Source organism: Phoenix dactylifera, chromosome 4 (assembly GCF_051530095.1).
Source record: "Phoenix dactylifera cultivar Ajwa chromosome 4, Ajwa_hap1_PhDact_Kaust_v1.1, whole genome shotgun sequence".
In the NCBI taxonomy this organism is placed as follows: domain Eukaryota; kingdom Viridiplantae; phylum Streptophyta; class Magnoliopsida; order Arecales; family Arecaceae; genus Phoenix; species Phoenix dactylifera.
In genome coordinates, this window is record NC_143193.1 from 34,501,400 (window position 1) to 34,521,090 (window position 19,691).

General features: G+C 49.4%; 50 non-coding genes and 3 pseudogenes across 50 annotated transcripts; all 53 read right to left on the bottom strand.

The window, feature by feature from the left end:
- Positions 1–38: 38 nt before the first annotated feature.
- On the bottom strand, positions 39–157 carry LOC149755921 (5S ribosomal RNA). The gene has a single exon (XR_016401690.1). It is a non-coding gene; the product is annotated as a 5S ribosomal RNA (ribosomal RNA).
- A 246-nt stretch (positions 158–403) lies between these two features.
- On the bottom strand, positions 404–522 carry LOC149755922 (5S ribosomal RNA). Its single transcript, XR_016410472.1, has one exon. It is a non-coding gene; the product is annotated as a 5S ribosomal RNA (ribosomal RNA).
- Positions 523–768: 246 nt separating this feature from the next.
- LOC149755923 (5S ribosomal RNA) lies at positions 769–886 on the bottom strand (annotated as a pseudogene).
- Positions 887–1,132: 246 nt separating this feature from the next.
- Positions 1,133–1,251, bottom strand: LOC149755924 (5S ribosomal RNA). Its single transcript, XR_016404044.1, has one exon. It is a non-coding gene; the product is annotated as a 5S ribosomal RNA (ribosomal RNA).
- Positions 1,252–1,498: 247 nt separating this feature from the next.
- Positions 1,499–1,617, bottom strand: LOC149755925 (5S ribosomal RNA). The gene has a single exon (XR_016411627.1). It is a non-coding gene; the product is annotated as a 5S ribosomal RNA (ribosomal RNA).
- A 248-nt stretch (positions 1,618–1,865) lies between these two features.
- LOC149755926 (5S ribosomal RNA) lies at positions 1,866–1,984 on the bottom strand. The gene has a single exon (XR_016411731.1). It is a non-coding gene; the product is annotated as a 5S ribosomal RNA (ribosomal RNA).
- A 246-nt stretch (positions 1,985–2,230) lies between these two features.
- On the bottom strand, positions 2,231–2,349 carry LOC149755927 (5S ribosomal RNA). The gene has a single exon (XR_016403105.1). It is a non-coding gene; the product is annotated as a 5S ribosomal RNA (ribosomal RNA).
- A 246-nt stretch (positions 2,350–2,595) lies between these two features.
- LOC149755928 (5S ribosomal RNA) lies at positions 2,596–2,714 on the bottom strand. Its single transcript, XR_016404168.1, has one exon. It is a non-coding gene; the product is annotated as a 5S ribosomal RNA (ribosomal RNA).
- A 248-nt stretch (positions 2,715–2,962) lies between these two features.
- On the bottom strand, positions 2,963–3,081 carry LOC149755929 (5S ribosomal RNA). The gene has a single exon (XR_016401691.1). It is a non-coding gene; the product is annotated as a 5S ribosomal RNA (ribosomal RNA).
- Positions 3,082–3,327: 246 nt separating this feature from the next.
- Positions 3,328–3,446, bottom strand: LOC149755930 (5S ribosomal RNA). The gene has a single exon (XR_016411638.1). It is a non-coding gene; the product is annotated as a 5S ribosomal RNA (ribosomal RNA).
- A 246-nt stretch (positions 3,447–3,692) lies between these two features.
- On the bottom strand, positions 3,693–3,811 carry LOC149755931 (5S ribosomal RNA). Its single transcript, XR_016412800.1, has one exon. It is a non-coding gene; the product is annotated as a 5S ribosomal RNA (ribosomal RNA).
- A 247-nt stretch (positions 3,812–4,058) lies between these two features.
- LOC149755932 (5S ribosomal RNA) lies at positions 4,059–4,177 on the bottom strand. The gene has a single exon (XR_016411733.1). It is a non-coding gene; the product is annotated as a 5S ribosomal RNA (ribosomal RNA).
- Positions 4,178–4,423: 246 nt separating this feature from the next.
- Positions 4,424–4,542, bottom strand: LOC149755933 (5S ribosomal RNA). Its single transcript, XR_016405017.1, has one exon. It is a non-coding gene; the product is annotated as a 5S ribosomal RNA (ribosomal RNA).
- A 247-nt stretch (positions 4,543–4,789) lies between these two features.
- Positions 4,790–4,908, bottom strand: LOC149755934 (5S ribosomal RNA). Its single transcript, XR_016411734.1, has one exon. It is a non-coding gene; the product is annotated as a 5S ribosomal RNA (ribosomal RNA).
- A 246-nt stretch (positions 4,909–5,154) lies between these two features.
- LOC149755935 (5S ribosomal RNA) lies at positions 5,155–5,273 on the bottom strand. The gene has a single exon (XR_016411649.1). It is a non-coding gene; the product is annotated as a 5S ribosomal RNA (ribosomal RNA).
- Positions 5,274–5,519: 246 nt separating this feature from the next.
- Positions 5,520–5,638, bottom strand: LOC149755936 (5S ribosomal RNA). The gene has a single exon (XR_016409026.1). It is a non-coding gene; the product is annotated as a 5S ribosomal RNA (ribosomal RNA).
- Positions 5,639–5,885: 247 nt separating this feature from the next.
- LOC149755937 (5S ribosomal RNA) lies at positions 5,886–6,004 on the bottom strand. The gene has a single exon (XR_016411735.1). It is a non-coding gene; the product is annotated as a 5S ribosomal RNA (ribosomal RNA).
- A 246-nt stretch (positions 6,005–6,250) lies between these two features.
- On the bottom strand, positions 6,251–6,369 carry LOC149755938 (5S ribosomal RNA). The gene has a single exon (XR_016405018.1). It is a non-coding gene; the product is annotated as a 5S ribosomal RNA (ribosomal RNA).
- A 247-nt stretch (positions 6,370–6,616) lies between these two features.
- On the bottom strand, positions 6,617–6,735 carry LOC149755939 (5S ribosomal RNA). Its single transcript, XR_016411736.1, has one exon. It is a non-coding gene; the product is annotated as a 5S ribosomal RNA (ribosomal RNA).
- A 246-nt stretch (positions 6,736–6,981) lies between these two features.
- Positions 6,982–7,100, bottom strand: LOC149755940 (5S ribosomal RNA). The gene has a single exon (XR_016411660.1). It is a non-coding gene; the product is annotated as a 5S ribosomal RNA (ribosomal RNA).
- A 246-nt stretch (positions 7,101–7,346) lies between these two features.
- On the bottom strand, positions 7,347–7,465 carry LOC149755941 (5S ribosomal RNA). Its single transcript, XR_016409027.1, has one exon. It is a non-coding gene; the product is annotated as a 5S ribosomal RNA (ribosomal RNA).
- Positions 7,466–7,712: 247 nt separating this feature from the next.
- On the bottom strand, positions 7,713–7,831 carry LOC149755942 (5S ribosomal RNA). The gene has a single exon (XR_016402731.1). It is a non-coding gene; the product is annotated as a 5S ribosomal RNA (ribosomal RNA).
- A 247-nt stretch (positions 7,832–8,078) lies between these two features.
- Positions 8,079–8,197, bottom strand: LOC149755943 (5S ribosomal RNA). The gene has a single exon (XR_016411737.1). It is a non-coding gene; the product is annotated as a 5S ribosomal RNA (ribosomal RNA).
- A 246-nt stretch (positions 8,198–8,443) lies between these two features.
- On the bottom strand, positions 8,444–8,562 carry LOC149755944 (5S ribosomal RNA). Its single transcript, XR_016404169.1, has one exon. It is a non-coding gene; the product is annotated as a 5S ribosomal RNA (ribosomal RNA).
- A 248-nt stretch (positions 8,563–8,810) lies between these two features.
- LOC149755945 (5S ribosomal RNA) lies at positions 8,811–8,929 on the bottom strand. Its single transcript, XR_016401692.1, has one exon. It is a non-coding gene; the product is annotated as a 5S ribosomal RNA (ribosomal RNA).
- Positions 8,930–9,175: 246 nt separating this feature from the next.
- Positions 9,176–9,294, bottom strand: LOC149755946 (5S ribosomal RNA). The gene has a single exon (XR_016411666.1). It is a non-coding gene; the product is annotated as a 5S ribosomal RNA (ribosomal RNA).
- Positions 9,295–9,540: 246 nt separating this feature from the next.
- LOC149755947 (5S ribosomal RNA) lies at positions 9,541–9,659 on the bottom strand. The gene has a single exon (XR_016412801.1). It is a non-coding gene; the product is annotated as a 5S ribosomal RNA (ribosomal RNA).
- Positions 9,660–9,906: 247 nt separating this feature from the next.
- LOC149755948 (5S ribosomal RNA) lies at positions 9,907–10,025 on the bottom strand. Its single transcript, XR_016411738.1, has one exon. It is a non-coding gene; the product is annotated as a 5S ribosomal RNA (ribosomal RNA).
- Positions 10,026–10,271: 246 nt separating this feature from the next.
- Positions 10,272–10,390, bottom strand: LOC149755949 (5S ribosomal RNA). Its single transcript, XR_016403842.1, has one exon. It is a non-coding gene; the product is annotated as a 5S ribosomal RNA (ribosomal RNA).
- A 246-nt stretch (positions 10,391–10,636) lies between these two features.
- On the bottom strand, positions 10,637–10,755 carry LOC149755950 (5S ribosomal RNA). The gene has a single exon (XR_016411739.1). It is a non-coding gene; the product is annotated as a 5S ribosomal RNA (ribosomal RNA).
- Positions 10,756–11,001: 246 nt separating this feature from the next.
- On the bottom strand, positions 11,002–11,120 carry LOC149755951 (5S ribosomal RNA). Its single transcript, XR_016406729.1, has one exon. It is a non-coding gene; the product is annotated as a 5S ribosomal RNA (ribosomal RNA).
- A 245-nt stretch (positions 11,121–11,365) lies between these two features.
- LOC149755952 (5S ribosomal RNA) lies at positions 11,366–11,484 on the bottom strand. The gene has a single exon (XR_016409028.1). It is a non-coding gene; the product is annotated as a 5S ribosomal RNA (ribosomal RNA).
- Positions 11,485–11,731: 247 nt separating this feature from the next.
- Positions 11,732–11,850, bottom strand: LOC149755953 (5S ribosomal RNA). The gene has a single exon (XR_016402732.1). It is a non-coding gene; the product is annotated as a 5S ribosomal RNA (ribosomal RNA).
- Positions 11,851–12,097: 247 nt separating this feature from the next.
- On the bottom strand, positions 12,098–12,216 carry LOC149755954 (5S ribosomal RNA). The gene has a single exon (XR_016403532.1). It is a non-coding gene; the product is annotated as a 5S ribosomal RNA (ribosomal RNA).
- Positions 12,217–12,462: 246 nt separating this feature from the next.
- LOC149755955 (5S ribosomal RNA) lies at positions 12,463–12,581 on the bottom strand. The gene has a single exon (XR_016408662.1). It is a non-coding gene; the product is annotated as a 5S ribosomal RNA (ribosomal RNA).
- Positions 12,582–12,827: 246 nt separating this feature from the next.
- LOC149755956 (5S ribosomal RNA) lies at positions 12,828–12,946 on the bottom strand. The gene has a single exon (XR_016401605.1). It is a non-coding gene; the product is annotated as a 5S ribosomal RNA (ribosomal RNA).
- Positions 12,947–13,193: 247 nt separating this feature from the next.
- LOC149755957 (5S ribosomal RNA) lies at positions 13,194–13,312 on the bottom strand. The gene has a single exon (XR_016400477.1). It is a non-coding gene; the product is annotated as a 5S ribosomal RNA (ribosomal RNA).
- Positions 13,313–13,558: 246 nt separating this feature from the next.
- On the bottom strand, positions 13,559–13,677 carry LOC149755958 (5S ribosomal RNA). Its single transcript, XR_016410587.1, has one exon. It is a non-coding gene; the product is annotated as a 5S ribosomal RNA (ribosomal RNA).
- A 247-nt stretch (positions 13,678–13,924) lies between these two features.
- On the bottom strand, positions 13,925–14,043 carry LOC149755959 (5S ribosomal RNA). Its single transcript, XR_016406447.1, has one exon. It is a non-coding gene; the product is annotated as a 5S ribosomal RNA (ribosomal RNA).
- A 239-nt stretch (positions 14,044–14,282) lies between these two features.
- Positions 14,283–14,401, bottom strand: LOC149755960 (5S ribosomal RNA; annotated as a pseudogene).
- Positions 14,402–14,647: 246 nt separating this feature from the next.
- On the bottom strand, positions 14,648–14,766 carry LOC149755961 (5S ribosomal RNA; annotated as a pseudogene).
- A 247-nt stretch (positions 14,767–15,013) lies between these two features.
- Positions 15,014–15,132, bottom strand: LOC149755962 (5S ribosomal RNA). The gene has a single exon (XR_016400484.1). It is a non-coding gene; the product is annotated as a 5S ribosomal RNA (ribosomal RNA).
- A 246-nt stretch (positions 15,133–15,378) lies between these two features.
- LOC149755963 (5S ribosomal RNA) lies at positions 15,379–15,497 on the bottom strand. Its single transcript, XR_016402733.1, has one exon. It is a non-coding gene; the product is annotated as a 5S ribosomal RNA (ribosomal RNA).
- Positions 15,498–15,744: 247 nt separating this feature from the next.
- On the bottom strand, positions 15,745–15,863 carry LOC149755964 (5S ribosomal RNA). Its single transcript, XR_016407585.1, has one exon. It is a non-coding gene; the product is annotated as a 5S ribosomal RNA (ribosomal RNA).
- Positions 15,864–16,109: 246 nt separating this feature from the next.
- Positions 16,110–16,228, bottom strand: LOC149755965 (5S ribosomal RNA). The gene has a single exon (XR_016401770.1). It is a non-coding gene; the product is annotated as a 5S ribosomal RNA (ribosomal RNA).
- A 246-nt stretch (positions 16,229–16,474) lies between these two features.
- LOC149755966 (5S ribosomal RNA) lies at positions 16,475–16,593 on the bottom strand. Its single transcript, XR_016408934.1, has one exon. It is a non-coding gene; the product is annotated as a 5S ribosomal RNA (ribosomal RNA).
- A 246-nt stretch (positions 16,594–16,839) lies between these two features.
- LOC149755967 (5S ribosomal RNA) lies at positions 16,840–16,958 on the bottom strand. The gene has a single exon (XR_016404024.1). It is a non-coding gene; the product is annotated as a 5S ribosomal RNA (ribosomal RNA).
- Positions 16,959–17,205: 247 nt separating this feature from the next.
- LOC149755968 (5S ribosomal RNA) lies at positions 17,206–17,324 on the bottom strand. The gene has a single exon (XR_016411681.1). It is a non-coding gene; the product is annotated as a 5S ribosomal RNA (ribosomal RNA).
- Positions 17,325–17,570: 246 nt separating this feature from the next.
- On the bottom strand, positions 17,571–17,689 carry LOC149755969 (5S ribosomal RNA). The gene has a single exon (XR_016405368.1). It is a non-coding gene; the product is annotated as a 5S ribosomal RNA (ribosomal RNA).
- Positions 17,690–17,935: 246 nt separating this feature from the next.
- LOC149755970 (5S ribosomal RNA) lies at positions 17,936–18,054 on the bottom strand. Its single transcript, XR_016406302.1, has one exon. It is a non-coding gene; the product is annotated as a 5S ribosomal RNA (ribosomal RNA).
- A 246-nt stretch (positions 18,055–18,300) lies between these two features.
- LOC149755971 (5S ribosomal RNA) lies at positions 18,301–18,419 on the bottom strand. Its single transcript, XR_016411668.1, has one exon. It is a non-coding gene; the product is annotated as a 5S ribosomal RNA (ribosomal RNA).
- A 557-nt stretch (positions 18,420–18,976) lies between these two features.
- Positions 18,977–19,095, bottom strand: LOC149755972 (5S ribosomal RNA). Its single transcript, XR_016406473.1, has one exon. It is a non-coding gene; the product is annotated as a 5S ribosomal RNA (ribosomal RNA).
- Positions 19,096–19,341: 246 nt separating this feature from the next.
- On the bottom strand, positions 19,342–19,460 carry LOC149755973 (5S ribosomal RNA). Its single transcript, XR_016411677.1, has one exon. It is a non-coding gene; the product is annotated as a 5S ribosomal RNA (ribosomal RNA).
- Between the last annotated feature and the right edge of the window lie 231 nt (positions 19,461–19,691).

Here is a 19,691-nt window from a genome sequence, read left to right on the forward strand (position 1 = left end):
TATTATCAAAAAATAAAAAAGTGGAGAAAAAAATAAAAAGGGTGCAACACGAGGACTTCCCAGGGGGTCACCCATCCTAGTACTACTCTCGCCCAAGCACGCTTAACTGCAGAGTTCTGATGGGATCCGGTGCATTAGTGCTGGTATGATCGCACCCATGACATGCCCTTCGAAACTCCCTTTTATGACAAAGCAGCAGACCTCGACGGCCCGAGACATTCGCGCTGCCGGGGCCGTTCTGGCGTAGGATTCAACGCGCTGTTCCGCTATGCGGCATGGCACCGCCAGTCTCCGGACTCAGTTTATTTTCGGGGGGGAAAAATTATCCGAAGAGGTAAAGCCAAAAGCCAAAAAATTAAAAATAAATATTATCAAAAAATAAAAAAGCGGGCAAAAAATAAAAGGGGTGCAACACGAGGACTTCCCAGGGGGTCACCCATCCTAGTACTACTCTCGCCCAAGCACGCTTAACTGCGGAGTTCTGATGGGATCCGGTGCATTAGTGCTGGTATGGTCGCACCCATGACATGCCCATCGAAACACCCTTTTATGGCAAAGCAGCAGACCTCGACGGCCCGAGACATTCGCGCTGCCGGGGCCGTTCTGGCGTAGGATTCAACGCGCTGTTCCGCTATGCGGCATGGCACCGCCAGTCTCCGGACTCAGTTTATTTTCGGGGGGAAAAAATTATCCGAAGTGGAAAAGCCAAAAGCCAAAAAATTAAAAATAAATATTATCAAAAAATAAAAAAGCGGGCAAAAAATAAAAAGGGTGCAACACGAGGACTTCCCGGGGGTCACCCATCCTAGTACTTCTCCCGCCCAAGCACGCTTAACTGCGGAGTTATGATGGGATCCGGTGCATTAGTGCTGGTATGATCGCACCCATGACATGCCCTTCGAAACTCCCTTTTATGACAAAGCAGCAGACCGCGACGGTCCGAGACATTCGCGCTGCCGGGGCCGTTCTGGCGTAGGATTCAACGCGCTGTTCCGCTATGCGGCATGGCACCGCCAGTCTCCGGACTCAGTTTATTTTCGGAAAAAAAAAATTATCCGAAGAGGAAAAGCCAAAAGCCGAAAAATTAAAAATAAATATTATCAAAAAATAAAAAAGCGGGCAAAAAATAAAAAGGGTGCAACACGAGGACTTCCCAGGGGGTCACCCATCCTAGTACAACTCTCGCCCAAGCACGCTTTACTGCGGAGTTCTGATGGGATCCGGTGCATTAGTGCTGGTATGATCGCACCCATGACATGCCCTTCGAAACTCCCTTTTATGACAAAGCAGCAGACCTCGACGGCCCGAGACATTCACGCTGCCGGGGCCGTTCTGGCGTAGGATTCAACGCGCTGGTCCCGCTATGCGGCATGGCACCGCCAGTCTCCGGACTCAGTTTATTGTCGGGGAAAACAAATTATCCGAAGAGGAAAAGCCAAAAGCCGAAAAATTAAAAATAAATATTATCAAAAAATAAAAAAGCGGGCAAAAAATAAAAGGGGTGCAACACGAGGACTTCCCAGGGGGTCACCCATCCTAGTACTACTCTCGCCCAAGCACGCTTAACTGCGGAGTTCTGATGGGATCCGGTGCATTAGTGCTGGTATGATCGCACCCATGACATGCCCATCGAAACTCCCTTTTATGACAAAGCAGCAGAACTCGACGGCCCGAGACATTCGCGCCGCCGGGGCCGTTCTGGCGTAGGATTCAACGCGCTGGTCCCGCTATGCGGCATGGCACCGCCAGTCTCCGGACTCAGTTTATTTTCGGGGGAAAAAAATTATCCGAAGAGGAAATGCCAAAAGCCGAAAAATTAAAAATAAATATTATCAAAAAATAAAAAAGTGGAGAAAAAAATAAAAAGGGTGCAACACGAGGACTTCCCAGGGGGTCACCCATCCTAGTACTACTCTCGCCCAAGCACGCTTAACTGCGGAGTTCTGATGGGATCCGGTGCATTAGTGCTGGTATGATCGCACCCATGACATGCCCTTCGAAACTCCCTTTTATGACAAAGCAGCAGACCTCGACGGCCCGAGACATTCGCGCTGCCGGGGCCGTTCTGGCGTAGGATTCAACGCGCTGTTCCGCTATGCGGCATGGCACCGCGAGTCTCCGGACTCAGTTTATTTTCGGGGAAAAAAAATTATCCGAAGAGGAAAAGCCAAAAGCCGAAAAATTAAAAATAAATATTATCAAAAAATAAAAAAGCGGGCAAAAAATAAAAGGGGTGCAACACGAGGACTTTCCAGGGGGTCACCCATCCTAGTACTACTCTCGCCCAAGCACGCTTAACTGCGGAGTTCTGATGGGATCCGGTGCATTAGTGCTGGTATGATCGCACCCATGACATGCCCATCGAAACACCCTTTTATGACAAAGCAGCAGACCTCGACGGCCCGAGACATTCGCGCTGCCGGGGCCGTTCTGGCGTAGGATTCAACGCGCTGTTCCTTTATGCGGCATGGCACCGCGAGTCTCCGGACTCAGTTTATTTTCGGGGGAAAAAAATTATCCGAAGAGGAAAAGCCAAAAGCCAAAAAATTAAAAATAAATGTTATCAAAAAATAAAAAAGCGGGCAAAAAATAAAAGGGGTGCAACACGAGGACTTCCCAGGGGGTCACCCATCTTAGTACTACTCTCGCTCAAGCACGCTTAACTGCGGAGTTCTGATGGGATCCGGTGCATTAGTGCTGGTATGATCGCACCCATGATATGCCCTTCGAAACTCCCTTTTATGACAAAGCAGCAGACCTCGACGGCCCGAGACATTCGCGCTGCCGGGGCCGTTCTGGCGTAGGATTCAACGCGCTGGTCCCGCTATGCGGCATGGCACCGCCAGTCTCCGGACTCAGTTTATTGTCCGGGGAAAAAAATTATCCGAAGAGGAAATGCCAAAAGCCGAAAAATTAAAAATAAATATTATCAAAAAATAAAAAAGTGGAGAAAAAAATAAAAAGGGTGCAACACGAGGACTTCCCAGGGGGTCACCCATCCTAGTACTACTCTCGCCCAAGCACGCTTAACTGCAGAGTTCTGATGGGATCCGGTGCATTAGTGCTGGTATGATCGCACCCATGACATGCCCTTCGATACTCCCTTTTATGACAAAGCAGCAGACCTCGACGGCCCGAGACATTCGCGCTGCCGGGGCCGTTCTGGCGTAGGATTCAACGCGCTGTTCCGCTATGCGGCATGGCACCGCGAGTCTCCGGACTCAGTTTATTTTCGGGGAAAAAAAATTATCCGAAGAGGAAAAGCCAAAAGCCGAAAAATTAAAAATAAATATTATCAAAAAATAAAAAAGCGGGCAAAAAATAAAAGGGGTGCAACACGAGGACTTCCCAGGGGGTCACCCATCCTAGTACTACTCTCGCCCAAGCACGCTTAACTGCGGAGTTCTGATGGGATCCGGTGCATTAGTGCTGGTATGATCGCACCCATGACATGCCCATCGAAACACCCTTTTATGACAAAGCAGCAGACCTCGACGGCCCGAGACATTCGCGCTGCCGGGGCCGTTCTGGCGTAGGATTCAACGCGCTGTTCCGCTATGCGGCATGGCACCGCGAGTCTCCGGACTCAGTTTATTTTCGGGGGAAAAAAATTATCCGAAGAGGAAAAGCCAAAAGCCAAAAAATTAAAAATAAATGTTATCAAAAAATAAAAAAGCGGGCAAAAAATAAAAGGGGTGCAACACGAGGACTTCCCAGGGGGTCACCCATCTTAGTACTACTCTCGCCCAAGCACGCTTAACTGCGGAGTTCTGATGGGATCCGGTGCATTAGTGCTGGTATGATCGCACCCATGATATGCCCTTCGAAACTCCCTTTTATGACAAAGCAGCAGACCTCGACGGCCCGAGACATTCGCGCTGCCGGGGCCGTTCTGGCGTAGGATTCAACGCGCTGGTCCCGCTATGCGGCATGGCACCGCCAGTCTCCGGACTCAGTTTATTGTCGGGGGAAAAAAATTATCCGAAGAGGAAAAGCCAAAAGCCAAAAAATTAAAAATAAATATTATCAAAAAATAAAAAAGCGGGCAAAAAATAAAAAGGGTGCAACACGAGGACTTCCCAGGGGGTCACCCATCCTAGTACTACTCTCGCCCAAGCACGCTTAACTGCGGAGTTCTGATGGGATCCGGTGCATTAGTGCTGGTATGATCGCACCCAAGACATGCCCTTCGAAACTCCCTTTTATGACAAAGCAGCAGACCTCGACGGCCCGAGACATTCGCGCTGCCGGGGCCGTTCTGGCGTAGGATTCAACACGCTGTTCCGCTATGCGGCATGGCACCGCCAGTCTCCGGACTCAGTTTATTTTCGGGGGAAAAAAATTATCCGAAGAGGAAAAGCCAAAAGCCGAAAAATAAAAAATAAATGTTATCAAAAAATAAAAAAGCGGGCAAAAAATAAAAGTGGTGCAACACGAGGACTTCCCAGGGGGTCACCCATCTTAGTACTACTCTCGCCCAAACACGCTTAACTGCGGAGTTCTGATGGGATCCGGTGCATTAGTGCTGGTATGATCGCACCCATGATATGCCCTTCGAAACTCCCTTTTATGACAAAGCAGCAGACCTCGACGGCCCGAGACATTCGCGCTGCCGGGGCCGTTCTGGCGTAGGATTCAACGCGCTGGTCCCGCTATGCGGCATGGCACCGCCAGTCTCCGGACTCAGTTTATTGTCGGGGGAAAAAAATTATCCGAAGAGGAAAAGCCAAAAGCCAAAAAATTAAAAATAAATATTATCAAAAAATAAAAAAGCGGGCAAAAAATAAAAAGGGTGCAACACGAGGACTTCCCAGGGGGTCACCCATCCTAGTACTACTCTCGCCCAAGCACGCTTAACTGCGGAGTTCTGATGGGATCCGGTGCATTAGTGCTGGTATGATCGCACCCAAGACATGCCCTTCGAAACTCCCTTTTATGACAAAGCAGCAGACCTCGACGGCCCGAGACATTCGCGCTGCCGGGGCCGTTCTGGCGTAGGATTCAACACGCTGTTCCGATATGCGGCATGGCACCGCCAGTCTCCGGACTCAGTTTATTTTCGGAGGAAAAAAATTATCCGAAGAGAAAAAGCCAAAAGCCGAAAAATAAAAAATAAATGTTATCAAAAAATAAAAAAGCGGGCAAAAAATAAAAGGGGTGCAACACGAGGACTTCCCAGGGGGTCACCCATCCTAGTACTACTCTCGCCCAAGCACGCTTAACTGCGGAGTTCTGATGGGATCCGGTGCATTAGTGCTGGTATGATCGCACCCATGACATGCCCTTCGAAACTCCCTTTTATGACAAAGCAGCAGACCTCGACGGCCCGAGACATTCGCGCTGCCGGGGCCGTTCTGGCGTAGGATTCAACGCGCTGTTCCGCTATGCGGCATGGCACCGCCAGTCTCCGGACTCAGTTTATTTTCGGGGGAAAAAAATTATCCGAAGAGGAAAAGCCAAAAGCCAAAAAATTAAAAATAAATATTATCAAAAAATAAAAAAGCGGGCAAAAAATAAAAAGGGTGCAACACGACGACTTCCCAGAGGGTCACCCATCCTAGTACTTCTCTCGCCCAAGCACGCTTAACTGCGGAGTTATGATGGGATCCGGTGCATCAGTGCTGGTATGATCGCACCCAAGACATGCCCTTCGAAACTCCCTTTTAAGATAAAGCAGCAGACCTCGACGGCCCGAGACATTCGCGCTGCCGGGGCCGTTCTGGCGTAGGATTCAACGCGCTGGTCCCGCTATGCGGCATGGCACCGCCAGTCTCCGGACTCAGTTTATTGTCGGGGGAAAAAAATTATCCGAAGAGGAAAAGCCAAAAGCCAAAAAATTAAAAATAAATATTATCAAAAAATAAAAAAGCGGGCAAAAAATAAAAAGGGTGCAACACGAGGACTTCCCAGGGGGTCACCCATCCTAGTACTACTCTCGCCCAAGCACGCTTAACTGCGGAGTTCTGATGGGATCCGGTGCATTAGTGCTGGTATGATCGCACCCAAGACATGCCCTTCGAAACTCCCTTTTATGACAAAGCAGCAGACCTCGACGGCCCGAGACATTCGCGCTGCCGGGGCCGTTCTGGCGTAGGATTCAACACGCTGTTCCGCTATGCGGCATGGCACCGCCAGTCTCCGGACTCAGTTTATTTTCGGGGGAAAAAAATTATCCGAAGAGGAAAAGCCAAAAGCCGAAAAATAAAAAATAAATGTTATCAAAAAATAAAAAAGCGGGCAAAAAATAAAAGTGGTGCAACACGAGGACTTCCCAGGGGGTCACCCATCTTAGTACTACTCTCGCCCAAACACGCTTAACTGCGGAGTTCTGATGGGATCCGGTGCATTAGTGCTGGTATGATCGCACCCATGATATGCCCTTCGAAACTCCCTTTTATGACAAAGCAGCAGACCTCGACGGCCCGAGACATTCGCGCTGCCGGGGCCGTTCTGGCGTAGGATTCAACGCGCTGGTCCCGCTATGCGGCATGGCACCGCCAGTCTCCGGACTCAGTTTATTGTCGGGGGAAAAAAATTATCCGAAGAGGAAAAGCCAAAAGCCAAAAAATTAAAAATAAATATTATCAAAAAATAAAAAAGCGGGCAAAAAATAAAAAGGGTGCAACACGAGGACTTCCCAGGGGGTCACCCATCCTAGTACTACTCTCGCCCAAGCACGCTTAACTGCGGAGTTCTGATGGGATCCGGTGCATTAGTGCTGGTATGATCGCACCCAAGACATGCCCTTCGAAACTCCCTTTTATGACAAAGCAGCAGACCTCGACGGCCCGAGACATTCGCGCTGCCGGGGCCGTTCTGGCGTAGGATTCAACACGCTGTTCCGATATGCGGCATGGCACCGCCAGTCTCCGGACTCAGTTTATTTTCGGAGGAAAAAAATTATCCGAAGAGAAAAAGCCAAAAGCCGAAAAATAAAAAATAAATGTTATCAAAAAATAAAAAAGCGGGCAAAAAATAAAAGGGGTGCAACACGAGGACTTCCCAGGGGGTCACCCATCCTAGTACTACTCTCGCCCAAGCACGCTTAACTGCGGAGTTCTGATGGGATCCGGTGCATTAGTGCTGGTATGATCGCACCCATGACATGCCCTTCGAAACTCCCTTTTATGACAAAGCAGCAGACCTCGACGGCCCGAGACATTCGCGCTGCCGGGGCCGTTCTGGCGTAGGATTCAACGCGCTGTTCCGCTATGCGGCATGGCACCGCCAGTCTCCGGACTCAGTTTATTTTCGGGGGAAAAAAATTATCCGAAGAGGAAAAGCCAAAAGCCAAAAAATTAAAAATAAATATTATCAAAAAATAAAAAAGCGGGCAAAAAATAAAAAGGGTGCAACACGACGACTTCCCAGAGGGTCACCCATCCTAGTACTTCTCTCGCCCAAGCACGCTTAACTGCGGAGTTATGATGGGATCCGGTGCATCAGTGCTGGTATGATCGCACCCAAGACATGCCCTTCGAAACTCCCTTTTAAGATAAAGCAGCAGACCTCGACGGCCCGAGACATTCGCGCTGCCGGGGCCGTTCTGGCGTAGGATTCAACGCGCTGGTCCCGCTATACGGCATGGCACCGCCAGTCTCCGGACTCAGTTTATTGTTGGAGGAAAAAAATTATCCGAAGAGGAAAAGCCAAAAGCCAAAAAATTAAAAATAAATGTTATGAAAAAATAAAAAAGCGGGCAAAAAATAAAAGGGGTGCAACACGAGGACTTCCCAGGGGGTCACCCATCCTAGTACTACTCTCGCCCAAGCACGCTTAACTGCGGAGTTCTGATGGGATCCGGTGCATTAGTGCTGGTATGAACGCACCCATAACATGCCCTTCGAAACTCCCTTTTATGACAAAGCAGCAGACCTCGACGGCCCGAGACATTCGCGCTGCCGGGGCCGTTCTGGCGTAGGATTCAACGCGCTGGTCCCGCTATGCGGCATGGCACCGCCAGTCTCCGGACTCAGTTTATTGTCGGAGGAAAAAAATTATCCGAAGAGGAAAAGCCAAAAGCCAAAAAATTAAAAATAAATATTATCAAAAAATAAAAAAGCGGGCAAAAAATAAAAAGGGTGCAACACGAGGACTTCCCAGGGGGTCACCCATCCTAGTACTACTCTCGCCCAAGCACGCTTAACTGCGGAGTTCTGATGGGATCCGGTGCATTAGTGCTGGTATGATCGCACCCATGACATGCCCATCGAAACACCCTTTTATGACAAAGCAGCAGACCTCGACGGCCCGAGACATTCGCGCTGCCGGGGCCGTTCTGGCGTAGGATTCAACGCGCTGTTCCGCTATGCGGCATGGCACCGCGAGTCTCCGGACTCAGTTTATTTTCGGGGGAAAAAAATTATCCGAAGAGGAAAAGCCAAAAGCCAAAAAATTAAAAATAAATGTTATCAAAAAATAAAAAAGCGGGCAAAAAATAAAAGGGGTGCAACACGAGGACTTCCCAGGGGGTCACCCATCTTAGTACTACTCTCGCTCAAGCACGCTTAACTGCGGAGTTCTGATGGGATCCGGTGCATTAGTGCTGGTATGATCGCACCCATGATATGCCCTTCGAAACTCCCTTTTATGACAAAGCAGCAGACCTCGACGGCCCGAGACATTCGCGCTGCCGGGGCCGTTCTGGCGTAGGATTCAACGCGCTGGTCCCGCTATGCGGCATGGCACCGCCAGTCTCCGGACTCAGTTTATTGTCGGGGGAAAAAAATTATCCGAAGAGGAAATGCCAAAAGCCGAAAAATTAAAAATAAATATTATCAAAAAATAAAAAAGTGGAGAAAAAAATAAAAAGGGTGCAACACGAGGACTTCCCAGGGGGTCACCCATCCTAGTACTACTCTCGCCCAAGCACGCTTAACTGCAGAGTTCTGATGGGATCCGGTGCATTAGTGCTGGTATGATCGCACCCATGACATGCCCTTCGAAACTCCCTTTTATGACAAAGCAGCAGACCTCGACGGCCCGAGACATTCGCGCTGCCGGGGCCGTTCTGGCGTAGGATTCAACGCGCTGTTCCGCTATGCGGCATGGCACCGCGAGTCTCCGGACTCAGTTTATTTTCGGGGGAAAAAAATTATCCGAAGAGGAAAAGCCAAAAGCCGAAAAATTAAAAATAAATATTATCAAAAAATAAAAAAGCGGGCAAAAAATAAAAGGGGTGCAACACGAGGACTTCCCAGGGGGTCACCCATCCTAGTACTACTCTCGCCCAAGCACGCTTAACTGCGGAGTTCTGATGGGATCCGGTGCATTAGTGCTGGTATGATCGCACCCATGACATGCCCATCGAAACACCCTTTTATGACAAAGCAGCAGACCTCGACGGCCCGAGACATTCGCGCTGCCGGGGCCGTTCTGGCGTAGGATTCAACGCGCTGTTCCGCTATGCGGCATGGCACCGCGAGTCTCCGGACTCAGTTTATTTTCGGGGGAAAAAAATTATCCGAAGAGGAAAAGCCAAAAGCCAAAAAATTAAAAATAAATGTTATCAAAAAATAAAAAAGCGGGCAAAAAATAAAAGGGGTGCAACACGAGGACTTCCCAGGGGGTCACCCATCTTAGTACTACTCTCGCCCAAGCACGCTTAACTGCGGAGTTCTGATGGGATCCGGTGCATTAGTGCTGGTATGATCGCACCCATGATATGCCCTTCGAAACTCCCTTTTATGACAAAGCAGCAGACCTCGACGGCCCGAGACATTCGCGCTGCCGGGGCCGTTCTGGCGTAGGATTCAACGCGCTGGTCCCGCTATGCGGCATGGCACCGCCAGTCTCCGGACTCAGTTTATTGTCGGGGGAAAAAAATTATCCGAAGAGGAAAAGCCAAAAGCCAAAAAATTAAAAATAAATATTTTCAAAAAATAAAAAAGCGGGCAAAAAATAAAAAGGGTGCAACACGAGGACTTCCCAGGGGGTCACCCATCCTAGTACTACTCTCGCCCAAGCACGCTTAACTGCGGAGTTCTGATGGGATCCGGTGCATTAGTGCTGGTATGATCGCACCCAAGACATGCCCTTCGAAACTCCCTTTTATGACAAAGCAGCAGACCTCGACGGCCCGAGACATTCGCGCTGCCGGGGCCGTTCTGGCGTAGGATTCAACACGCTGTTCCGCTATGCGGCATGGCACCGCCAGTCTCCGGACTCAGTTTATTTTCGGGGGAAAAAAATTATCCGAAGAGGAAAAGCCAAAAGCCGAAAAATAAAAAATAAATGTTATCAAAAAATAAAAAAGCGGGCAAAAAATAAAAGGGGTGCAACACGAGGACTTCCCAGGGGGTCACCCATCCTAGTACTACTCTCGCCCAAGCACGCTTAACTGCGGAGTTCTGATGGGATCCTGTGCATTAGTGCTGGTATGATCGCACCCATGACATGCCCTTCGAAACTCCCTTTTATGACAAAGCAGCAGACCTCGACGGCCCGAGACATTCGCGCTACCGGGGCCGTTCTGGCGTAGGATTCAACGCGCTGTTCCGCTATGCGGCATGGCACCGCCAGTCTCCGGACTCAGTTTATTGTCGGGGGAAAAAAATTATCCGAAGAGGAAAAGCCAAAAGCCAAAAAATTAAAAATAAATATTTTCAAAAAATAAAAAAGCGGGCAAAAAATAAAAAGGGTGCAACACGAGGACTTCCCAGGGGGTCACCCATCCTAGTACTACTCTCGCCCAAGCACGCTTAACTGCGGAGTTCTGATGGGATCCGGTGCATTAGTGCTGGTATGATCGCACCCAATACATGCCCTTCGAAACTCCCTTTTATGACAAAGCAGCAGACCTCGACGGCCCGAGACATTCGCGCTGCCGGGGCCGTTCTGGCGTAGGATTCAACACGCTGTTCCGCTATGCGGCATGGCACCGCCAGTCTCCGGACTCAGTTTATTTTCGGGGGAAAAAAATTATCCGAAGAGGAAAAGCCAAAAGCCGAAAAATAAAAAATAAATGTTATCAAAAAATAAAAAAGCGGGCAAAAAATAAAAGGGGTGCAACACGAGGACTTCCCAGGGGGTCACCCATCCTAGTACTACTCTCGCCCAAGCACGCTTAACTGCGGAGTTCTGATGGGATCCTATGCATTAGTGCTGGTATGATCGCACCCATGACATGCCCTTCGAAACTCCCTTTTATGACAAAGCAGCAGACCTCGACGGCCCGAGACATTCGCGCTACCGGGGCCGTTCTGGCGTAGGATTCAACGCGCTGTTCCGCTATGCGGCATGGCACCGCCAGTCTCCGGACTCAGTTTATTTTCGGGGGGAAAAAATTATCCGAAGAGGAAAAGCCAAAAGCCAAAAATTAAAAATAAATATTATCAAAAAATAAAAAAGCGGGCAAAAAATAAAAAGGGTGCAACACGACGACTTCCCAGAGGGTCACCCATCCTAGTACTTCTCTCGCCCAAGCACGCTTAACTGCGGAGTTATGATGGGATCCGGTGCATCAGTGCTGGTATGATCGCACCCAAGACATGCCCTTCGAAACTCCCTTTTAAGATAAAGCAGCAGACCTCGACGGCCCGAGACATTCGCGCTGCCGGGGCCGTTCTGGCGTAGGATTCAACGCGCTGGTCCCGCTATGCGGCATGGCACCGCCAGTCTCCGGTCTCAGTTTATTGTCGGAGGAAAAAAATTATCCGAAGAGGAAAAGCCAAAAGCCAAAAAATTAAAAATAAATGTTATGAAAAAATAAAAAAGCGGGCAAAAAATAAAAGGGGTGCAACACGAGGACTTCCCAGGGGGTCACCCATCCTAGTACTACTCTCGCCCAAGCACGCTTAACTGCGGAGTTCTGATGGGATCCGGTGCATTAGTGCTGGTATGAACGCACCCATAACATGCCCTTCGAAACTCCCTTTTATGACAAAGCAGCAGACCTCGACGGCCCGAGACATTCGCGCTGCCGGGGCCGTTCTGGCGTAGGATTCAACGCGCTGGTCCCGCTATGCGGCATGGCACCGCCAGTCTCCGGACTCAGTTTATTGTCGGAGGAAAAAAATTATCCGAAGAGGAAAAGCCAAAAGCCAAAAAATTAAAAATAAATATTATCAAAAAATAAAAAAGCGGGCAAAAAATAAAAAGGGTGCAACACGAGGACTTCCCAGGGGGTCACCCATCCTAGTACTACTTTCGCCCAAGCACGCTTAACTGCGGAGTTCTGATGGGATCCGGTGCATTAGTGCTGGTATGATCGCACCCAAGACATGCCCTTCGAAACTCCCTTTTATGACAAAACAGCAGACCTCGACGGCCCGAGACATTCGCGCTGCCGGGGCCGTTCTGGCGTAGGATTCAACGCGCTGTTCCGCTATGCGGCATGGCACCGCCAGTCTCCGGACTCGGTTTATTTTCGGGGGGAAAAAATTATCCGAAGTGGAAAAGCCAAAAACCAAAAAATTAAAAATAAATATTATCAAAAAATAAAAAAGCGGGCAAAAAATAAAAAGGGTGCAACACGAGGACTTCCCAGGGGGTCACCCATCCTAGTACTTCTCTCGCCCAAGCACGCTTAACTGCGGAGTTATGATGGGATCTGGTGCATTAGTGCTGGTATGATCGCACCCATGACATGCCCTTCGAAACTCCCTTTTATGACAAAGCAGCAGACCGCGACGGCCCGAGACATTCGCGCTGCCGGGGCCGTTCTGGCGTAGGATTCAACGCGCTGTTCCGCTATGCGGCATGGCACCGCCAGTCTCCGGACTCAGTTTATTTTCGGGAAAAAAAAATTATCCGAAGAGAAAAAGCCAAAAGCCGAAAAATTAAAAATAAATATTATCAAAAAATAAAAAAGCGGGCAAAAAATAAAAAGGGTGCAACACGAGGACTTCCCAGGGGGTCACCCATCCTAGTACAACTCTCGCCCAAGCACGCTTAACTGCGGAGTTCTGATGGGATCCGGTGCATTAGTGCTGGTATGATCGCACCCATGACATGCCCTTCGAAACTCCCTTTTATGACAAAGCAGCAGACCTCGACGGCCCGAGACATTCACGCTGCCGGGGCCGTTCTGGCGCAGGATTCAACGCGCTGGTCCCGCTATGCGGCATGGCACCGCCAGTCTCCGGACTCAGTTTATTGTCGGGGAAAAAAAATTATCCGAAGAGGAAAAGCCAAAAGCCGAAAAATTAAAAATAAATATTATCAAAAAATAAAAAAGCGGGCAAAAAATAAAAAGGGTGCAACACGAGGACTTCCCAGGGGGTCACCCATCCGAGTACTACTCTCGCCCAAGCACGCTTAACTGCGGAGTTCTGATGGGATCCGGTGCATCAGTGCTGGTATGATCGCACCCAAGACATGCCCTTCGAAACTCCCTTTTAAGACAAAGCAGCAGACCTCGACGGCCCGAGACATTTGCGCTGCCGGGGCCGTTCTGGCGTATGATTCAACGCGATGTTCCGCTATGCGGCATGGCACCGCCAGTCTCCGGACTCAGTTTATTTTCGGGGGAAAAAAATTATCCGAAGAGGAAAAGCCAAAAGCCAAAAAATTAAAAATAAATGTTATCAAAAAATAAAAAAGCGGGCAAAAAATAAAAGGGGTGCAACACGAGGAATTCCCAGGGGGTCACCCATCCTAGTACTACTCTCGCCCAAGCACGCTTAACTGCGGAGTTCTGATGGGATCCGGTGCATTAGTGCTGGTATGATCGCACCCACAACATGCCCTTCGAAACTCCCTTTTATGACAAAGCAGCAGACCTCGACGGCCCGAGACATTCGCGCTGCCGGGGCCGTTCTGGCGTAGGATTCAACGCGCTGGTCCCGCTATGCGGCATGGCACCGCCAGTCTCCGGACTCAGTTTATTGTCGGGGGAAAAAAATTATCCGAAGAGAAAAAGCCAAAAGCCAAAAAATTAAAAATAAATATTATCAAAAAATAAAAAAGCGGGCAAAAAATAAAAAGGGTGCAACACGAGGACTTCCCAGGGGGTCACCCATCCTAGTACTACTTTCGCCCAAGCACGCTTAACTGCGGAGTTCTGATGGGATCCGGTGCATTAGTGCTGGTATGATCGCTCCCAAGACATGCCCTTCGAAACTCCCTTTTATGACAAAGCAGCAGACCTCGACGGCCCGAGACATTCGCGCTGCCGGGGCCGTTTTGGCGTAGGATTCAACACGCTGTTCCGCTATGCGGCATGGCACCGCCAGTCTCCGGACTCAGTTTATTTTCGGGGGAAAAAAATTATCCGAAGTGGAAAAGCCAAAAAATTAAAAATAAATATTATCAAAAAATAAAAAAGCGGGCAAAAAATAAAAAGGGCGCAACACGAGGACTTCCCAGGGGGTCACCCATCCTAGTACTTCTCTCGCCCAAGCACGCTTAACTGCGGAGTGATGATGGGATCCGGTGCATTAGTGCTGGTATGATCGCACCCATGACATGCCCTTCGAAACTCCCTTTTATGACAGAGCAGCAGACCGCGACGGCCCGAGACATTCGCGCTGCCGGGGCCGTTCTGGCGTAGGATTCAACGTGCTGTTCCGCTATGCGGCATGGCACCGCCAGTCTCCGGACTCAGTTTATTTTCGGGAAAAAAAAATTATCCGAAGAGAAAAAGCCAAAAGCCGAAAAATTAAAAATAAATATTATCAAAAAATAAAAAAGCGGGCAAAAAATAAAATGGGTGCAACACGAGGACTTCCCAGGGGGTCACCCATCCTAGTACTACTCTCGCCCAAGCACGCTTACTTGTGGAGTTCTGATTGGATCCGGTGCATTAGTGCTGGTATGATCGGACCCATGACATGCCCTTCGAAACTCCCTTTTATGACAAAGCAGCAGACCTCGACGGCCCGAGACATTCACGCTGCCGGGGCCGTTCTGGCGTAGGATTCAACGCGCTGGTCCCGCTATGCGGCATGGCACCGCCAGTCTCCGGACTCAGTTTATTGTCGGGGGAAAAAAATTATCCGAAGAGGAAAAGCCAAAAGCCGAAAAATTAAAAATAAATATTATCAAAAAATAAAAAAGCGGGCAAAAAATAAAAAGGGTGCAACACGAGGACTTCCCAGGGGGTCACCCATCCTAGTACTACTCTCGCCCAAGCACGCTTAACTGCGGAGTTCTGATGGGATCCGGTGCATCAGTGCTGGTATGATCACACCCAAGACATGCCCTTCGAAACTCCCTTTTAAGACAAAGCAGCAGACCTCGACGGCCCGAGACATTCGCGCTGCCGGGGCCGTTCTGGCGTATGATTCAACGCGCTGTTCCGCTATGCGGCATGGCACCGCCAGTCTCCGGACTCAGTTTATTTTCGGGGGAAAAAAATTATCCGAAGAGGAAAAGCCAAAAGCCAAAAAATTAAAAATAAATGTTATGAAAAAATAAAAAAGCGGGCAAAAAATAAAAGGGGTGCAACACGAGGACTTCCCAGGGGGTCACCCATCCTAGTACTACTCTCGCCCAAGCACGCTTAACTGCGGAGTTCTGATGGGATCCGGTGCATTAGTGCTGGTATGAACGCACCCATAACATGCCCTTCGAAACTCCCTTTTATGACAAAGCAGCAGACCTCGACGGCCCGAGACATTCGCGCTGCCGGGGCCGTTCTGGCGTAGGATTCAACGCGCTGGTCCCGCTATGCGGCATGGCACCGCCAGTCTCCGGACTCAGTTTATTGTCGGGGGAAAAAAATTATCCGAAGAGGAAAAGCCAAAAGCCAAAAAATTAAAAATAAATATTATCAAAAAATAAAAAAGCGGGCAAAAAATAAAAAGGGTGCAACACGAGGACTTCCCAGGGGGTCACCCATCCTAGTACTACTTTCGCCCAAGCCCGCTTAACTGCGGAGTTCTGACGGGATCCGGTGCATTAGTGCTGGTATGATCGCACCCAAGACATGCCCTTCGAAACTCCCTTTTATGACAAAACAGCAGACCTCGACGGCCCGAGACATTCGCGCTGCCGGGGCCGTTCTGGCGTAGGATTCAACACGCTGTTCCGCTATGCGGCATGGCACCGCCAGTCTCCGGACTCAGTTTATTTTCGGGGGAAAAAAATTATCCGAAGAGGAAAAGCCAAAAGCCGAAAAATAAAAAATAAATGTTATCAAAAAATAAAAAAGCGGGCAAAAAATAAAAGGGGTGCAACACGAGGACTTCCCAGGGGGTCACCCATCCTAGTACTACTCTCGCCCAAGCACGCTTAACTGCGGAGTTCTGATGGGATCCAGTGCATTAGTGCTGGTATGATCGCACCCATGACATGCCCTTCGAAACTCCCTTTTATGACAAAGCAGCAGACCTCGACGGCCCGAGACATTCGCGCTGCCGGGGCCGTTCTGGCGTAGGATTCAACGCGCTGTTCCGCTATGCGGCATGGCACCGCCAGTCTCCGGACTCAGTTTATTTTCGGGGGGAAAAAATTATCCGAAGTGGAAAAGCCAAAAGCCAAAAAATTAAAAATAAATATTATCAAAAAATAAAAAAGCGGGCAAAAAATAAAAAGGGTGCAACACGAGGACTTCCCAGGGGGTCACTCATCCTAGTACTTCTCCCGCCCAAGCACGCTTAACTGCGGAGTTATGATGGGATCCGGTGCATTAGTGCTGGTATGATCGCACCCATGACATGCCCTTCGAAACTCCCTTTTATGACAAAGCAGCAGACCGCGACGGCCCGAGACATTCGCGCTGCCGGGGCCGTTCTCGCGTAGGATTCAACGCGCTGTTCCGCTATGCGGCATGGCACCGCCAGTCTCCGGACTCAGTTTATTTTCGGAAAAAAAAAATTATCCGAAGAGGAAAAGCCAAAAGCCGAAAAATTAAAAATAAATATTATCAAAAAATAAAAAAGCGGGCAAAAAATAAAAAGGGTGCAAAACGAGGACTTCCCAGGGGGTCACCCATCCTAGTACAACTCTCGCCCAAGCACGCTTAACTGCGGAGTTCTGATGGGATCCGGTGCATTAGTGCTGGTATGATCGCACCCATGACATGCCCTTCGAAACTCCCTTTTATGACAAAGCAGCAGACCTCGACGGCCCGAGACATTCACGCTGCCGGGGCCGTTCTGGCGTAGGATTCAACGCGCTGGTCCCGCTATGCGGCATGGCACCGCCAGTCTCCGGACTCAGTTTATTGTCGGGGAAAAAAAATTATCCGAAGAGGAAAAGCCAAAAGCCGAAAAATTAAAAATAAATATTATCAAAAAATAAAAAAGCGGGCAAAAAATAAAAAGGGTGCAACACGAGGACTTCCCAGGGGGTCACCCATCCTAGTACTACTCTCGCCCAAGCACGCTTAACTGCGGAGTTCTGATGGGATCCGGTGCATCAGTGCTGGTATGATCGCACCCAAGACATGCCCTTCGAAACTCCCTTTTAAGACAAAGCAGCAGACCTCGACGGCCCAAGACATTCGCGCTGCCGGGGCCGTTCTGGCGTATGATTCAACGCGCTGTTCCGCTATGCGGCATGGGACCGCCAGTCTCCGGACTCAGTTTATTTTCGGGGGGAAAAAATTATCCGAAGAGGTAAAGCCAAAAGCCAAAAAATTAAAAATAAATATTATCAAAAAATAAAAAAGCGGGCAAAAAATAAAAGGGGTGCAACACGAGGACTTCCCAGGGGGTCACCCATCCTAGTACTCCTCTCGCCCAAGCACGCTTAACTGCGGGGTTCTGATGGGATCCGGTGCATTAGTGCTGGTATGATCGCACCCAAGGCATGCCCTTCGAAACTCCCTTTTATGACAAAGCAGCAGACCTCGACGGCCCGAGACATTCGCGCTGCCGGGGCCGTTCTGGCGCAGGATTCAACACGCTGTTCCGCTATGCGGCATGGCACCGCCAGTCTCCGGACTCAGTTTATTTTCGGGGAAAAAAAATTATCCGAGGAGGAAAAGCCAAAAGCCGAAAAATAAAAAATAAATGTTATCAAAAAATAAAAAAGCGGGCAAAAAATAAAAGGGGTGCAACACGAGGACTTCCCAGGGGGTCACCCATCCTAGTACTACTTTCGCCCAAGCACGCTTAACTGCGGAGTTCTGATGGGATCCGGTGCATTAGTGCTGGTATGATCGCTCCCAAGACATGCCCTTCGAAACTCCCTTTTATGACAATGCAGCAGACCTCGACGGCCCGAGACATTCGCGCTGCCGGGGCCGTTTTGGCGTAGGATTCAACACGCTGTTCCGCTATGCGGCATGGCACCGCCAGTCTCCGGACTCAGTTTATTTTCGGGGAAAAAAAATTATCCGAAGAGGAAAAGCCAAAAGCCGAAAAATAAAAAATAAATGTTATCAAAAAATAAAAAAGCGGGCAAAAAATAAAAGGGGTGCAACACGAGGACTTCCCAGGGGGTCACCCATCCTAGTACTACTCTCGCCCAAGCACGCTTAACTGCGGAGTTCTGATGGGATCCGGTGCATTAGTGCTGGTATGATCGCACCCATGACATGCCCTTCGAAACTCCCTTCTATGACAAAGCAGCAGACCTCGACGGCCCGAGACATTCGCGCTGCCGGGGCCGTTCTAGCGTAGGATTCAACGCGCTGTTCCGCTATGCGGCATGGCACCGCCAGTCTCCGGACTCAGTTTATTTTCGGGGGGAAAAAATTATCCGAAGTGGAAAAGCCAAAAGCCAAAAAATTAAAAATAAATATTATCAAAAAATAAAAAAGCGGGCAAAAAATAAAAAGGGCGCAACACGAGGACTTCCCAGGGGGTCACCCATGACATTAGTGCTGGTATGATCGCACCCATGACATGCCCTTCGAAACTCCCTTTTATGACAAAGCAGCAGACCTCGACGGCCCGAGACATTCGTGCTGCCGGGGCCGTTCTGGCGTAGGATTCAACGCGCTGGTCCCGCTATGCAGCATGGCACCGCCAGTCTCCGGACTCAGTTTATTGTCGGGGGAGAAAAATTATCCGAAGCGGAAAAGCCAAAAGCCAAAAAATTAAAAATAAATATTATCAAAAAATAAAAAAGCGGGCAAAAAATAAAAAGGGTGCAACACGAGGACTTCTCAGGGGGGCACCCATCCTAGTACTACTCTCGCCCAAGCACGCTTAACTGCGGGGTTCTGATGGGATCCGGTGCATTAGTGCTGGTATGATCGCACCCAAGGCATGCCCTTCGAAACTCCCTTTTATGACAAAGCAGCAGACCTCGACGGCCCGAGACATTCGCGCTGCCGGGGCCGTTCTGGCGCAGGATTCAACACGCTGTTCCGCTATGCGTCATGGCACCGCCAGTCTCCGGACTCAGTTTATTTTCGGGGAAAAAAAATTATCCGAGGAGGAAAAGCCAAAAGCCGAAAAATAAAAAATAAATATTATCAAAAAATAAAAAAGCGGGCAAAAAATAAAAGGGGTGCAACACGAGGACTTCCCAGGGGGTCACCCATCCTAGTACTACTCTCGCCCAAGCACGCTTAACTGCGGAGTTCTGATGGGATCCGGTGCATTAGTGCTGGTATGATCGCACCCATGATATGCCCTTCGAAACTCCCTTTTATGACAAAGCAGCAGACCTCGACGGCCCGAGACATTCGCGCTGCCGGGGCCGATCTGGCGTAGGATTCAACGCGCTGTTCCGCTATGCGGCATGGCACCGCAAGTCTCCGGACTCAGTTTATTTTCGAGGGAAAAAAATTATCCGAAGAGAAAAAGCCAAAAGCCGAAAAATTAAAAATAAATATTATCAAAAAATAAAAAAGC